The sequence below is a fragment of the Benincasa hispida genome, chromosome 9, assembly GCF_027475165.1.
Source record: "Benincasa hispida cultivar pf3 chromosome 9, pf3_genome.v1.1, whole genome shotgun sequence".
NCBI classification, from domain to species: Eukaryota; Viridiplantae; Streptophyta; class Magnoliopsida; order Cucurbitales; family Cucurbitaceae; genus Benincasa; species Benincasa hispida.
This window is the reverse complement of record NC_143486.1, coordinates 6963647-6982199: the sequence shown is the minus strand read 5'-3', so window position 1 is coordinate 6982199 and position 18553 is coordinate 6963647. Positions and strand designations below refer to the sequence as shown.

Sequence of the window (18553 nt, the reverse complement as noted above, 5' to 3'; positions counted from 1 at the left end):
TACTAATCTTGGTTATATCGAGTGGACATAATATATCTACAGTGAGGGGAGTGCAACTATAGGCTTTAGTTGAGTGACCCATTAGTTAACGAATAAGGGTTAATTCAATATAAAGAGTTTAGCCAATTAATCTTGGATCGTTGGAGCCCATGATCTGTAGGTCCACGAGGTCCCCCTACTAGCTCGTAAATAGATTAGCCTTATAGCAGCATGATAAGTTAATTTGAAACGTTCAAATTAGAATTAAGGGAATTAGTAATTATATGTGATATATTTACGCGTTTAAATTGGAATTAAACGGAATTGGAGAATCAAAATTATGATTTAAATATTAAATTCATGAATATGGATCCATGTTGGTGGAATTTGTGTAAAATTAATTTAAATATTTGATATTAAATTAATTAGAATTAATTAAATTGTTTAACTAATTATTTATTATTAGAAAATTAATTAATGAATTAATTTTGTAAAATTAATAAAAAATTTCAATTTTGAAAACAAAATTGATTTTGGAAATCAATCTAAAAATAAAAAATTGGAAAAGTTGAAAATGGAAAAAGTGGGAGAACTCCACTTTCTCAACCAACTAGCTCACTCAATTCCCACCACTTCTTGATTCAATCTTCCAAGTATGAGGTGCTCTTTATTCAGCTTTCTTCTTTGCATGATAGTCTTGCAATAAATAAGGAAGATTGGACTAAGAATCGAGCATGCAAACTGTATGAACTTGTTGAAATTTTGTTGAGAACTTGTGAGGTTGAAAAAAGTGTTCTTTAAGTTGTATCAGTGAGCTTCTTCTCCAAACTCCCTTCATTCAAGCTTATTTTGAGTCCCACAACTCAATCTAAGGCTCCAAGAGAATAGTAGAGAAGGCCTTGAGGTGGTTCACAAGAATATTTGGAGAAGATTTGTAGCAAACTTCGAGTTTCAAGAGGTTCTATAAAGGTATGTCTTGAAACTCTCTTAGTATTGTATGACTATGCTTTATTTATAGCCAAAATTAATGAATTAGAATGCTTATTGATCCTTCTTACTTCCGCTGCATGTTGATATGATCCAACAATTGGTATCAGAGCATCATTTAAGCATTCAATTTCGTTTAATTTTGGTGTGGTGGGTGTTTTTCATGAGTTATATGAAAATGGTGCACTTATATGGTTTTCTGAGATTTGACATTTAAATTCTCTTTGATTCCCTGGTTAAATTTGTAATTGGCTCTTGTTTGATGAGCTTATATGTGTGCTCAAGAGTCTGTAATTTATTTGGAGTCATTAAAGTTGAAATTAAGTTGTAATTGAAGAAAGAAGTGAAGAAGGCCGAGTTAAAGATTTCCAGATCGTGAGCTTCTGCCCAGGTAGCGTTGCAACGCCGCCTTTAAGCGTTGCAATGCTGCTCATATTCGAGCGAGGATTAAGTGTCATCGAGGAGCGAGAAGCGAGTTTTTCAACTACTAGTCGTCGAGTAATGAGTATCAACTGGACCAACAAGCAAGCAACATTTTTTTTAACCGGCTTGACGAGTTTGACTCGTTGACTGAGCGAGAACCATCGAGGATTGACCGGTTTGACCGGTTTTCTTCAAACTCGATCTGGTTCAGCTTCAAAAAGGTTTTGGCTAGTTCGATTCAGGCGGTTCACATCCGGTTCAAGCTTTTTAGGTCCTGTTTGGAGCGATTCGAGCAGTTCAAAAGAGTTTTGGAGTTGTTTCTTGTTGGTTTTTGTAATAATTAGGCTTTGTTTGCTTGAAAATGCCAAAACTAAAACCATATCATTATGTGCTTAATTATTTATACATGTGATCTATGTTATAATTAAATAAATCTTGTATGTGCATACAATATGCTATGTAAATTTAAAATCCCACCATAGGAAGCATGTTACATGCATTAAAAGTATGTTATAAAATGTTATAGTACATAGTACGCATGTTTAGGGTTTCTTTTATTTAATATAAATGTTATATTAAATATTGAATGCCTTTGATGAATGTTGTGGATGTTTAGCATGTCTAAAATTTTGTAAGCTATTATAAAATTGGGTTAGACATTGAAAATCCGTAACAAAGAACAGTTGCATGCTTACGTAAGTTAACCATTCGTTTTAATAGTTAAAATAGGTCGTTAAGCTTATAAAACTCGGGTTACAAACTCAACCGGTATATAATCTTGCCGAAGGCTGGGAGCATTTAAGTTGACGGTCTAGGAACACCTTCTACCTGGAGATTATGGCCGAATAATTGAGCGTTAACCGATTTTATGAGCAATATGTGAGCGATGTGAGGTTTTAAAACCAATTTATCACCTAGACATCGTAGGTTAAATCCAAATATAAATGTCATACTTGGATAAATATCTAGACTTAGGTTTTTTAATTAGCCGGAACAAGCCTAAGGAAACGTATATCCTGTTTAACGTAGAACACTTTAGTGAAAATCAAATAACTTATATGATATGTTAGAACACTTCAGTGGGAGATTAATAAATATATATGATATGATTATTTTTAGCTCTCACGTCCCTAAGAGTTCACGATCAAAATTCATGTGGCACATCATGTCATCCTGGGAGTGACTTCCATTCGGAAAGTGTTTACATGAATTGAGATTTGGTGAATAGGGGAAGTTGTTCACCTTAAAATCAAATATGTTCTTTTTTTAATTTTAAAATTTTCATGTTCTCAATATGTTCACACCGAAAGGTTCATACGATACTTCGTGTCACCCTGGGAGTGACCTCCCTTTGGAAAGTGTTTGCGTGAATTGATCATGGTGAATGAGGGGAAGTTGTTCAATGGAAAATCAAATATATGATATATTGATTTCAATTCTCAAGTCCCTACATAATTCCCACCGTGAGATCCGTGCAGCATTTTGTGTCACCCTGGGAGTGACCTCCATTCGGAAAGTGTTCATCATGAGATCAAGACCAAAGCGAATGGGGAAAGTAGTTCATAGTAAGTGGGTGAAGGATATGTGTCAATATATCCTACGGTCTCTTCTGTTGATTTGAATTGTGAGATTCCTATGTTGCACCTGCTTGTCGTCTTTAAGTCAGCATCGCTATTCGTTTAACGATGACTATTCCCTCGAAGGGTTTCAACATAGGATTCAGAACAACTAAAACTCCATAAATGGATAGGATTTCTAAAGTTGGTTTTAACTTTGACTTTCCAAATTTCGGGAGTATCATTGGGGCCGACTTCTGAGGTCTAAAAACATAGGGTTACACATATAGACTTACTAAATAGAATTTCTAAAGTTGGTTTCAATTTTTAATATGAATGCATAATAATTAAGTTTTCATTGTAGATTAAATATATAATTACGTTTAATAATGAAGGAATTTGTTACTTAAAAATTAGAAAATAAACAGTTAAATTGATAAAAAAAAAAAAAATAATTGTGGACCCGATCCACGAGTACGTGGTTGACCAGTCCATCGACTGTGCTGACGTGGTGCTGACTGGATTAAAACCTAAATCGTGTACCAGGTACACGAATTCCCTTTCCCACCAAAACTACTACTTTCCATTCTCACCTATTTTTAAAAATTATTTCCTATATACCCAATTTTTGTCATTATTTTAAAAATTCACTATATTCTTGAACTTAGTCCAATATTTATACTATTTAAATTTAACTAAAAGTATATTTATTTAAAATTTCTTGTTATAAAGATTTGGAACCACGTGCATTGCATGTGTGCTCCAATTAGTGATTTTAAATGGTCCCTAATTTAACTTTAAATAAACGAAGTTCTGACTGAACTGTTAAATATTGACGTGGATGGAATGACAAGACTACCCCATTTAACTTCATGGTAAAATCTATTTGATAAGTTGGAAAATAAGTTGAAATTTAATTTTTTTTTTAAAAAAAAAGTATGAAAATTAAAATTGTTTATAGTATATTAAAAGAATCTAAACCAACCTAATTAGATTTTCTCCAACTTGAGGATTTCCTCTACTCCTACGATTTCTCTTGGCCAGAATAAGAATCATTTATTATTGTCTTCGACTCCACCAGTTTCCTTCGACTTTACTAGCCGTCGTCGAATCCGTAAGCCGTCGTGGACTCCGCCACATCTTTCGCTAGCCAGGTCTTCTTCTGCACACACACTCTTCTCCTCCACTTAGAGGTATTTGTCTAATGAAATAGTATACAGTGTTTTCTCCCCCACTAAAAGGCTATTGTTTAATAATAATTGTTATTATACAACAATTTCTTCTCCCTGCTAATAAAGGTATTATTTAATAAAAGATTATTGCCCGGTGAACCAAGGCTTCACATTCTGTTACTTTTCAGTTAGAAGGAAAAATTACAAGAGCAACAATATGGCTTGGTAAATGATAACTTCAGTATAGGGAAAGCAATTTTTTATAAAGGATTTATGGCTAATGAAATTGCAGATTGGTGAACCAATTGCTATTGTTATTTTATAGCTAAATGTATGTTGAAATACCAAATATATGTGTTGTCATTATTGTCACACCTAGAACAAAGCGTGAAGACGTTAAACATCACTTCTTTCTATGACATCTAACATCTCAACTCCTAAGATATCCTATGCTCGAGATCAAACCCAAACTTCTAAACCAATTTTCAAAAATAGTTTACATTCATTAAGAGAGTTAAAGAACTCAACTCAATTTAAATCACAATCCGGTTTAAAAAGATTTACAAACCAAGTAAGGATTATATTTAACAAAACCTCCCTTCACATTTAACTCACAAGTTTAACTCTTTGGAATACTCCCAAATATATGCACAAACAATATGGCAGATGTCTAATAAGAGTAGTGCCCTTTGACAGCTCAGCAGGCATTAGGAATTTGATCACAACCTAAGAAGGAAGGGGAACATACAACATTGAAAGCATGAGCTAAAGCCTAGTGAATGGTAATTTAATATGAACATATGTTTTCTCTTTCTAAAACATCAAAGAAATATATTTAAAATCATTCAGTAAATCATTGGTAAAGTACATAAAATTCAATAACATTTCAAACACGTGCTAGTAAAATAATGACATGATCAGAAAATCACACCAACTCTATATCCAAATACTCCTTTACAACGGTGGGTTACCCTGGACAAGAAATGTCTCCTGCAGTGGTAAACCAAATAATAAGGTCATACGTGCACATAGAGCTGCCTCAAGCCTAAATATGGATACACACCACAGGCGATACACTCGGCCACATATGACTTGATCACCTGGGTGGTGCTACAGGCGCATGTTCCTCTGGACTTTCTGGTATATTATGGCCATATCCGACCTTGGTAGCCCCCTGATTGCCTGAGCGATGCTATCGAAACACATTCAAGTAGCATGGGAAATAACCATCTCTCGGGTACAAGAATTAGTAGTTTGAAACCACTTTACAAACCATTCAATATCATTTATTCCACCATCAAGAGGTTTTCTTACAAAACTATACAAACCATAGTAAAGTAAAATCAGGTTCCAAATTACATTTTTAAAACTCTAGTTCATATAAAATTTGTGAGAGTTAAGAAATCATGATTTAATGCATTTCTAAAATAATAATAAAGTAAAACAGATCATGCCAACATATTTTACAAATTATAGCATATTATCGTACTTATATATTTTTTATATAAAAAAATTTAAAATAAAACCACTCACTGTAAACTGGCTTCTCCTTGGATTTCTAGTTTCTCCGATTCCTGTTTATCCTAAAATTATATTGATAGTCCCCAAGTTATCCTCCACATTACCATAATTCAATTATTTGAAAATTAACCTTCAAATACAACCAATTTCACTTAAACTTTCCTAGAGCCCTATTTGATCCAATGTAGGTCTAGTTTGCAATTTTGTCCTTTAATTACTTTTAAATTAACTTAAGATCCCAAAATCAATCTCTAATTTCACTTCATTTTCCTTAAGCCTTAGTCTTGACCATTGTAGGGTTTCTCTCAATTTAACCATAATTCGCTCAATTTAGGGTTACTCATAATTAAGTCCCTTTAATTACTTAAATTACCTTAATTTTCCTAGATTAATCCAATTTAAGCTCAAAGTATCCTTATGATACCAATTAGGACTTAAATCAAGCATAAGTACACTTAATTTTTCCCAAATCCTAATGTCATCCAATTTTAGGGTTTCACCTCACACTTTAATCCTTAAATTACCTTAAAATTAACTTAAGATTCTAAATTAATTCAATTATAAGGCCAAAGCATCTTATTGATATCCATTAGAACTTAAATGAAGGTTAGGCCAATTTTACCTAATTATCCCATTAACCTTAATTAAGGTTTACTCAACAAATTAACCCCTTAATCAACTTCAACATTAACATAAAATCCCAATTACTTGTTTAAAGTATCATAAAGTTACCAATTGGACCCCTAATCATGATTAAAATTACCTGAAATAAGCTAAAATTGAATTTCCAAATTTTAATGACGGACAATGGTCATCATCAACCAGAAATTTCCCAGATTCCGGCCCAGCTTTTCGGTGAGACTTCCGACGACAAAATTCTTTGATTTTAGCCAATTTCAGTCTGATTAATCTATGGAAACCTCTTATCCATCCTTTGAATTACCTTACCTCAAATTTTGGACGTACGAATCGCCTTAAACCTCCCGGAATCGATCAAACACTCCTCGGTCCCCTGTTTTCTCAGCAAGAAAGTTGCAGAATTTTCAGAACTTAAAATAAGAATTTCCAGCTAATAACGATCAAATAAAAAACCATAAAACTCTTGAGGGACCTTAGAAGTATCTTAGCTTCAAATTTGAAGCTTCAAATCAACCTCTCAGTCCACGAATTTGTCTAAAACCGAGCTTCCTCTGTTTTTTGTCCATCTCCGGCCGCCACTGCTTTGCTTCATTTCCATTGCTTTTGCAGCCACGATTCTTCAAACCAAACCTTTTACAAGCTTCTCTTCAACTCTAATTTAGTTTCTTCACTTTTGCCCAATTTTTTCTCACAAAAATGCCCCCAATCCGATTCCTTTCTTTTTTTCCTCTTCTTCACCGGCCAAACCTTAAAACTACGAAATCCAGCTTCTCCTCAATCGCCAGCGCCTACTTGAGCTTTCCCAAGCATTAAGCTGACTAACACCTCACCTTTAAGCCATCCAATAAGAAAAATTTGATGGAAGCACCTCAATTTGTCCAAAATTTCATCAATTTCATTTTGTCCTTCTTCCTCTCGGGTTCTACCTAAATTCTCCTCAACTTCTCTTTAGTTTCCAGCCCAAACTAAGGTTAATAGGCCTTAAACATCTTAAAATATCCCTTATAACTAAAAAAATTCCCAAAAATTCACCATTTAACAAAAAGTTAGACTTTTTAATTGACTTTGACCATTTGACCGTTGACTTTAAACGTTGACCTTTAATTTTGACCTACACTTATTCCGAGCATGCCTACTTCACCCTTGAATGTCTTTTACAAGCTCGATTGGTTCGTTACCCTCACATTATTCCTCAGATCCTTATCTTCTTTTATTTGATGAAGAAAATGTTGGTTCGAATTTTTTGTTTCCAACTATTTCTCTTAACTAAAGTTCGCAAACATATATCTCAAGTCCTCAGTTCAACCTCAATTATAAGTTCCTTAACATTTACAAGAAAAAGTAAAAGAAGAGATGCCATACGATTATCTATAAAATATAAAATTGAAGCTTAATAAAAATGGAGTATCCAAAAAATCAATTGACTGCATGATATATTTTTTTCAAATGTATTTTGTTTTTCTATTTTTTCTCTCTTACATTTGATCCTACATTGTTATTCATTCTTGGTTCTCATAGTATGTTATGTTGAATGCCACTTTTTTTTTTTTTTTAATTTATAGAATGGATGGCATTGATCTCATACTTCATTTCAATGGTCGACTTGTTATAGCGGATAATTATGAATACATTAAGGGGATCGAGATTGCTTTGACTGTTGATAGGAAAATGTTATCTGTAATTGAATTAAATACATTGATGTCATAAGCAAATCTATTTAATGTTCAGTGTTATTAATATTTTAAACATGGTTTAGAACTATCTCATTGATCACATATTTCATTTCAATGGTTGATTTGTATTTTGCGATTTTTTTTGGTCAACTCTTCAAGTATTGTTTTACAATAGCCTCTTCAATTTATTCGTATTTTACAAGCTTAAATGCAATCTTCATGTTGAGTTTGAAAGATTTGAATCCTCAGCGGAAGCGAATAATCGCCTTGTGCCAATGGATTTTGTTTTAGAAAAACTTCAAAAAAAGAGAAATAATACAGAATGAGGATAAACATTAATTTTGCAGCCTATAAGCATGCTTTCAAAAAACAGAGAGAAAAGAGAAGAAGAAAATACATACCCCTGATGAATTCTTTTATTCATATAATTCCCCTCCGAAGGTCATGAGCAACATAAAACTCTGCACGATTACTGGAATCAAAACTCTAACAAACAGAAAATATAAAGATACCACCAAATGATTTTTCTTGCTATTTTTCGGATCAGAACTAAAAGGAGTTGTTGGCTCTTCAAATTTTTGGTGAAGGAGTTCAAAGAGTATATGGGGAGACTTCTTGGGGGAGGGAAAGTTGCATAGCAAAAATAATAATAAAAAAATAATAATAATAATGTTCTCTCTCTTGATCTATAAAAGAAACTCCCCTTGTAATATGAGAGAGGGGATGAGGGAGTTATTTAAAATAACTACTCCATCGCATTGAACAAGTCCCAAGGGAGTTACTCCTCTTTTAAATTAAACAAATACATTAAATCTGATTTAATGTAACTAAATTAATTTAAATTTAATGTAATTATATATAAATCATATTTAACGTATAATTAAATTAATAAGCTTAATTGATTAACATTTAATTAAATATCACATATTTAATTTGATTTGATTATATTCAAATGAGATTCTCTCACGTAATCTATAGTTTAATATGAATCTTATTCATGTTAATTTTAACCTATAGTTTTATATGAACCACATTCATATGATTAATTTTTGAATCCTATTTAAATATTTATCTCTCTCATCAAACTTTATATTATAATGTACCATATCATTATATTAATTGCATTTCATACAATTAATTCTTTTAATCAAATTAAACAATTCAAATTAATCCAAAATTAATTGATTCTTATTTAACTTTCATGAGTAGCAATGAGACCTTATGAACCTATAGATCATAAGTTTCAGTGATATGAGATTAATTTATTAAACTCTTTAATCAAATTAATCAATATTCATTAACTGTTGGACATTCCACTAAAAACTGACAGCTACACTTTTCACACTATAGATATATGTTAATGGATATAACCAATGAACAGTAAGTTGACCCTTCATAAATTGTTTGTAACTACAGTTGGGTTAAATTACTATTTTACTCCTATAGTTACGTTTAACTCCTTAAGTACCACTGATCCCTCTAATGAATAATTAGTTGTAGCCCAACTGTAAACTAGAACCCTCTTTGACTAGTGAGAGGGTAAGACACAATTCCTTTTTCAGTGTCCCTCTTGGTTGTAAGGAAACATTTTCCCTTGACAACCTTGGCCTTATTGCCCTTCTAGGCCGCAACAGGGTTAGCTTTATTCCCCTGACCTCCCTTATTCTTCTTTTATTTTTATTGTCAGATGAATAAGGCATAGACTTAGTTCCAAAGGTCAAACCTCTCTGGAACTTCTTTGAGCAAGTGTCAACATTATCTCTCTCTTTTGGCCCTTAATTTTCATCAAGGACTCGAAAGTCTATAGCTCGTTCAGGAGGATGGTCAGGCTGTAGTCTAGCTTGTACATAACAACGTTGCTACGATATTGCAGAAAACTCACTGGCAAAGATTCCAAAATAAAACTAACTTGATTGGTCTCATCAATGACGACCTCGTTCATTTCAGCCACATTAAAGTGGACCATCATATTGAGAACGTGTTCTCGCATTGATGTCTCTCTTGCATCCGGACATTAAAAATTAATTTAAGAGCATCGTGCTTGATTTGTGAGGACTGTAGTCCAAACATCTCTCGCAATGAATTCATAATCTTGCATGCAGTGACCACAAATTCATGTTTCTTTGCCAATACTTCAATTAAGCTGGCAAGAATATATGCTCTGGCCTTTTCATTTTCCTTTACCCATCTCTCATAAGCAACTTGAATATTTTGAGGTACATTTTGAGTGGGAACTCGAGGACACTCCTCAAGTAGGACAAATTTTAGGTCATTGATGATGAATACAATATTGATTGTGTTTTTCTAACTAGTGTAGTTGTCACCAATTAGCTTATAGGCATTTAATAGGTTGATGGTAAAGCTAGTTATTTTGAAGTTTGCTGAAACTATACAGATTATTTATATTAGTTATATGAAAAAACTCATTTGAAACCAAACAAGTTTGGCAAAATTTAATATACCCTTTGTGACATCTAATTTTTACAATGATGATTCAGTGAGTTAGAATAAAAGCTACCAAAGGATTATCAGTTATCCATTCACTGAATTGAGATACTCTCAACCAATCATTACACTAAAATAACTCTTATTCCTACAATGATTAATCACCAATATTCGGCCAAAAAATTGTTAACTTGCTTAATAATTTCTCGTAAGTGTAACTCTTTATTTTAGACTCTAGAGTTCCGCCTCAATGAGTCAACTAAAGAGAAAAATCGACTAAAAAAAAATAAAGAAATCCTATCAATTTATGGAGTTTGTAATCAATTGTATGCAAACACTTTCCGAAGGGGGACACAAGCAAACAGTGTCACGAAGCTGAGCATGAAACTTCATAACAAACTAATGAGGGAGACCGTGGGATGTGTTAACCCACATCTCTCTCCCACTTACTATAAACAATTTCTCGATTCACCTTGGTATTGACCTAGGCATATACCTTCCAAAGGGAGACATAAGCAAGCAACACCTTGAGACCGAGCATAGATCTCACCGAGTGAACTTTTAGGAAGAACGTAAAAAGAAATTGGCATATTATATATATCATTTTCCTCCACTAAGTGTTTTTAATCTAGGTTTTTTTTTAAGTAAATCCGACTAATAATTTATCTAAATCTATTGTTAAATTGGCTAAATATAACTCTTATATTGGATAGTTTAACAATATATGATTTTTGTTCATTAAACACTTTAATAAACTAAATCATGTATTGCATGCTTATAAAATATTTGTCTAATTCACCTTCTAGGTCGGTTCTCAGGTAGAGGTATTCTGTTTCCGTCAGCTTAAATACTTCAGCTTAGACAAAACTTTTCTTAGACAAATATCCTTTATAAAAAATTATTTTATAAATTTAATCTTTTATTATTTCTAATTTCATCCTATTAAAAAGAAAATAAAAGATTAACTTATTTCTAATCATATTAGAATATTTTAACAAAATCTAGGTGAATAATTTTAAACCATTTAAAATTAATTTAGACTTATGTTTGCATGCAACTCTTGATTATAGATATTAATCTAATTCATTAAACTTATAACCATAATAACATAATGAAATATTAAAACCTATAATCATGAATCTAATGACATCAACTTAAATATAACATTTATATTTGCTAATAATGTCATACTCAATGAAAATGATTTTCATCATATAATATAACATTTATATTATTCACTAATGAAAAAAAAAAATTCACCATTCAATCATATAATATAACATTTATATCGTAGTATGATGCTGCATATGCTCAATGATACATACTATCATACCATATAGCATTTAATATTAAATATGATGCATGACTAATGTTTATCCTAAGGTGAGATTTTAAAACTATATGGTATACAATATGCAACATATAAATTTAATCATACGTCACATGTAAAATTAAATAAATAGTAAAAATAGACAAAATTTTATCACCCCTAAAATTAATGAAATCAATATAAAATTATATTAATTTAATTAATTAAAAAACAAATAAATTAAATTAAAGAACAAAAATAAGCTAAAAAAAACTTCTTCAAGAAACGCCTTCAGGATTAAACCCATGACCAACGGACAGCCTGAAACATGCGCCTGCAGCATCGAATCGCAGTTGCGCTGTTGAAGAGTGTCGCTGCACTCTGGTCCTCTTTCTGAAGCGCAACCAGGCACTGCGACAAAGTGAAGCGGTGTTGCGCAAAAAATGCACGTAGTGCTGTGCTCATGGAGAGCGCCACGACGCTCCACGCAATTTTTGCTGAGCGCCCCTACACTGCGGTAAGGTACCACAGCGCTCTAGTCTAGAAACCTTCTATCTTCTTCAATTTTCATCAGTTTCAACTCTAAATTCCGGTCTCCATCACGATAAACGCTTCATCACGAATGACACGGATTAATACAGACTCAATAGTGATAATAAATGCCTAAAACAACAAGTCCTTACAACTTTGGTCGAATTAAAACAGTAAACTAGTGCCAAATTTTGAAATTGTTCATTTTGCAAACCAACATTCATAATGCAGACAACCACCATTTCTCTAATTTTCATTCCCAAAAAGAAATAAAGAGACAGTCTGGCTCTGATACCAATTAAAGGATTTGAATCCTCAATGGAAGCGAGTAGCACCTTGTGCCAATGAATTTCATTTTAGAAAAACTCCAAAAAGACAGAGAAATAATACAGAATGAGGATAAACATTAAATTGTCAACTTATAAGCATGCTTTCAGAAAACAAAGAGAAAAGGAATAAGAAAAATACATATCTTTGATGAATTTCCTTCTTCACATAATTCCACTCCAAAAGGCACGAGCAACACGAAACTCTGCATGATCATTGGAATCACAACCCAACGAACAGAGAATATAAAGATACCACAAATTATCTTCCTTGTTATTCTTCAGATAAGAACCATAAGGAGTTGTGGGCTCTTCAAGTTTTTGGTGAAGGAATTTAGAGAGTATATGGGGAGACTTCTTGGGATAAAGGAAGGTTGCAGAGAAAAAAAATGTTATATTTTTTTTTTTATCTATATATATATATATAACTCTTTGGTTATTATGGGAGAGACGGATATATTAAATCTATTTTAATGTAATTAAATTAATTTTAATTTAATTTAATTATATATTAAATCATACTAACATATAATTAAATTAATAAGCTTAATTAATTAACATTTCATTAATTAATAAATTAAATATCACATATTTAATTTAATTTAAATCATATTCAAATAATAATTTTTCATATAATCTATAGTTTAATATGAATCTCATTCATATTAATTTTAACCTATGGTCTTATATGAATCACACTCATATGACTAATATTTGAATCTTATTCAAACATTTATCTCTCTCATCAAATTTATATTATAATGTATCTATATACATTAAATTAATTGCATCTCATACAATTAATTTTCTTAATCAATTTGAACAATTTAAATTAATCCAAAATTAATTGATTTTTATTTAACCCTTAATGAGCTAGCAAGGGGACCTTATGGACCGACAAATTAATTAAACTCTTTAATCAAATTAATCAACATTCATTAACTGTTGAACATTCCACTAAAGACCGACAACTGCACTATTCGCATTGTAGATATATTTATATGTCCATGGATATAATCAATTAGTAGTAAGTTGATCCTTTACAAATTGCTCGTAAATACAGGTAGGTCAACTTATCGTTTTACCCCCTGTAGTTACATCTAACTCCTTAAGTACCACTGATCTCTCTAATGAACAATTAGTTATAGTCGAATTATAAACTAGACCCCTCTATAGCTAGTAAGAGAGTGAGGAGGCTCGTTGTTCAAGACCCAGAATCAACCTTTAAGAAGCAATTCATCTACTTTCCCTCAGAATGAATGAATTCCATCTTGTGAAGTTGTTAGGATAAACATTATATTTTTCGGATTAATTATCCCACTCTTGTATGAATCTAATAGAATACTAATCAACTAGCAATAACAATAATAATCAAATAAGGACACGAGGAATTTTAACATGGAAAAATCCTCTCAATGTAAAGGGGTAAAAAACCATGGACTAAAGTCAAAATCTCCACTACAATCAATAATGGTTTACAACGAGTTCTCCCTAGTCACAACTAGAGGCATACAATAAATATCTCAAGATTAAAAATCTTGGCAATAAAAGACAACAAATTGAGAAGAATAAAATTAGAAACGTCTCACTTGAAGTGGCAACCAATTACCCATAGTATCTGACTATAGGTAGCTCTAAGCGAAATCTCCACCATCCAGATTGAAGACCCTCGTGCCAATAACATGTTGTCAAAATTTTAGCTCGATTGGACCATGGATCGATCTCTAAATGAATGTTGTTGTACGAAAGAATAATTCTCAATAGTTTTCTACTGCCATTTTAATTTACTTGGTCTGCATGATGCATTACTATCCGACGATTGCTGATTTTTTGTTTTAATAAACAAAACCTAAAAGCCCAACTGGACCTTATATTGGACTTTCACTTTAAGCATGCTCTGATACCAATTGATGGAACATACACATGCATAGTGGAAGCAATAACGAATCTCAAGTACTCTAATTAGGCTTATTTCATAAGAATAAACATGGATTTTAACATAGATTAAAAAAAGGTTAGAACACACAACCTTTGTAGCCCAAATTTCTTTTTGGTTTTGATCAACTCTTCTTACATGCAGTTTGTAGACCACCAATAGAGTCTTTTCGACTATTCTTCAACCTTAGAACGAGATGGTGGGATCTGGTGAATAACCAATTTGGAGAGAAATTGTGTAAAGATTCGAGAGAAAATTAGGGTTAAGATTCTTTAAAATCTCAAGAACTTCCACTTTTGCCAAGAAGAATTAAACTTCATAGAACCATTCTCTCTATAGGAAAAAACATACAAATCATGCAAATTTGAGGTAATAAAAACTTGACACTCAAAATTCCATTAACTCAAAGTGGGATTAGTGTCTTCAAGTGAGATGAACACCTAACAACAATATTTTAATCAAAACCACAAAAATATGATTTTTCCACCAAGTCAATCTTGAATTTTCCCACTAAATTGGTCAAATTGTCAAACTTTGACTCTCAAAGTCCATAATCAATATTTTGACTTTTTGACTCTCAAAGTCTAAAGTCAAAGTCTATTTTGACTTTATCTCAATTTTGACATAATCAACAATTTTGACTTTTATTTCAATTTTGACATAGTTAACAATTTTGACTTTCAATCCAATTTTGATCTCTTTAATTTAAAATTAATTTAAACAATTTAATTAATTAAAATCACACTAATCCCGATCAATCCTAATTAAACGTTTTTTAATCCCTATTAAAAAAATTATGATATTCATATCTTATTTAAATATCTTTTTTCTCTCTCTATATGTTTAATTCTAATTAAACATTAGGTTAAATATATCATATATATTTAACACTTTACTCCAAAAATCGAATTCGAAAACTTCAAACTCGTTTGTCACACTGTTCTAAGGTTTAGTCTGATATAAGCTAGTAGGGGACCTCATGGTCCTACAGATCATGGACTCCAACGATCCAAGATTAAGTGGTTAAACTCTTTAACCCAATTAACTAACATTCATTAACTATTGGGTCACTCCACTAAAGCCCATGATCTATAGTACTAAACCTCATGGTCCTACAGATCATGGGCTCCAATGATCCAAGATTAAGCGATTAAACTCTTTAACCCAATTAACCAACATTCTGGTCACTCCACTGAAGCCCAGTAGTTGCACTCCCCTCACTGTAGATACATTTTTGTCTACTCGATATAACCATAATCAGTAAGTCAACCATTCACAGGTTTGTTCGTAATAACAGTTGGATAAAAAATTGTTTTACCCCCGAGATTACATCTTGCTTCTTAAGTCCCACTGATCCTCTAATGAACAATTGGTTTGTTATTAAATCACCAAATTGAGTCCTTTTCGGGCCAATGAGAGGGTGAGATCCCTTGTTCAAGACCAGAAGTCAGAACTTTAGGGAATAACCTCTCTACTATCCCTAAAAGCGAGTAGGAGTGAATTCCGTCTTGCACCCTATATCCCCAGCTATCTACTTGGTCTTACCTTGAAATGAGGAGCTTATTGAGCAGGCGCTATTAAGCCAACCCTCACCCATGCAAATCTAAGGATAATCCCGAATGAATGGAATTCATAGTTAGCTCATGATTAAGGTTAAGTTACCTAGGTTATTACTTTGAAATAGTCAGGGTTAAACAATAAACAACATTATAGAGTAAGAGTGACTTATTTTTTGGTCGATCTTATACAAACTCTTTGCATGGTACGCCTCCACTCGCATGTCTCTACATGAATGATTCAAGATCACATCGTATGTAGCACTTTACAACAATTGTAACAACTACAAAGTGGGCCACATCCAATAATGTCCCCAAGATGTACCCAACCTTATCCGTATACTATAGACCGTTTAGGCTATCTACTCGAACTTGATCCACTCTTATGTCTCCACATAAAGTCCAAGTACTCATGTAATAGTCTTGGATCTTAGTTTATTGGATTTAGGTTCTTTCTAAAATGAAATGAGCAATTCATACATTCAATAACAACTTTATTGAATAAACCTCAATGTTTCCACTCTTTATTGATAACAGAATAAGTATATTGTTTACAAACCATGAGTTTTAGGACATAAAACCCAACACAAATGAAAAAAAAATTAAGAAGAATAAAATCTGAAACGTCTCACTTGAAGTGGCAACCAATTACCCATAGTATCTAACTATAAGTAGCTTCAAATAAAATCTCCACCGTTCGACCCTCGTGCCAAGAACACACTGTCAAAATTTCAGCTCGATTGGACCATGGATTGATCCCCAAATGGCTGAAAAATGTTGTTGTACGAAAGAAGAATTCTCAATAGTTTCCCACTGTCGTTTTTAATTTACTCGTTCTGCGTGATGCATTATTATCCGATGGTTGCTGATTTTTGGTTTTAATAAACAAAACCTAAAAGCCCAACTAGGCCTTATATTAGGCTTTCACTTTAAGTGAAATAACCCAATAGTTGTGCCAACTCCCCACTCGATCAAATCCTTAAAATGGTAGGTTTATTGCATCGGTGAAATTGGCCAGTCTCAACCATACATATCAAAGGATTGCCCTCATAGGTAGGAGTTCACAACTCACTCAGAATTCAGATCAAGTTACCTATGGTCACTCTAGTGAAATGTAAATCTCTTCATGTAACAGTGTTATTATAAGAAAGACTAATCATTTCGTAGTCTGGTCTTATATAAACTCATTGTGTAGGATACCACTACTCATATGTCTCCACATGTTCGATCAAGATCAGATCATTTGTAACACTTTACAACAATTAATAACTACAAAGTGGGTTGTATCCGTAATGTCACAAGGATAACGTACCCAACTTTATCCATATACTACAAACCACGCAGGTTATTACTTAAATTTAATCTACCTGTATGTCAACCACATACATGTTTAAGTTACATAAAATAACCTTGGATCTTAGTTTATTGGATTTGGGTTAATGCAGACTAAATGTCGAATAAAATAACATTTTATTTCATTAATTAAATAACTTATGTACAAATAATTTACAAACTATGTAACCCATGAGATTTAGGGCATCAACCCCAACAAAGTTTAATTTTGCAGGCTTAAAAAATTTAGGCATCAAGCTCCAATTTCTGCTTTTTGGAGGCTTATTCAAGTTTTATTTTGTAGCAAAAGACGAATTCTCTAGAGACTTCTTCATACTAGACCTTTGCACCTGATGTTATAGATATAAAGTCCAAATTTTGTAAAAGGATGTGTTGTGAATAAGAAAACCAATTTGTCAGTTTACAATTTTGAAACCGTATGCAATTTGTTGGTTTACAATTTTAAAACCATATTCAATGTTAGTAGGTGCATTACATTAATGCATAAGAATAGTGTTGCATATATGAAAATGTTGATTTGCTTTATGTCGTGCTCGTGTACAATTAATGAGTTGAATTATCTAAGTGAACGCAAGTTTTCCCTAATTAAACCCAATTATAAGTTTAACTAGAGTTTCTTGGTGAGTCTAAGGTCGAACACAAGGACTTGATATAACTTAATTAAGAATGGTTGACTGACTTTTAAAATATTCACTAAGTATCATGCATTAACATTTATACTAAATAATTAGCTATACACAATTGTGAAGTGAAACAATGCTATGGGATGGTATGCGTTGAGTGTGTGGTATGATGATGATGTGTTGAAGGCGGAAATCACAGACTTACACAAGTGTTTACTTATCAATGAATAGTAGGGTTTAGGAGAGTGTTCATCATTCTTTTTTTTTTTTTTTTTTTATCATGCATTCAAATTGAGTTCATGTCCGTTTTTAACTTAAGTTAATTTCTACACCTCTCGATGCTCAAGCCACACTTACTTGATCTCTAAGATGCATGCATGCTAAGTTGAGTGAACAAATTAGCTAATTTCATCTCTAAAGCTACTTCTTCCTTTGTTTAATGAAGTACACAGTCACTTACTCTCTCAAGCAATTGATTATTTCTACTCAAACTGATTTTTCAAATGGAATTAAGCAATGGATAA

General features: G+C 32.3%; 1 long non-coding RNA gene across 1 annotated transcript; it reads right to left on the bottom strand.

Annotated features, from left to right (window-relative positions):
* Nucleotides 1–4920: 4920 nt before the first annotated feature.
* Nucleotides 4921–7287, bottom strand: LOC150033609 (uncharacterized). Its single transcript, XR_016531881.1, has 3 exons — nt 6750–7287; nt 6587–6650; nt 4921–5435 (listed from the first exon to the last, which is right to left on the bottom strand). It is a non-coding gene; the product is annotated as an uncharacterized LOC150033609 (long non-coding RNA).
* Nucleotides 7288–18553: the final 11266 nt, after the last annotated feature.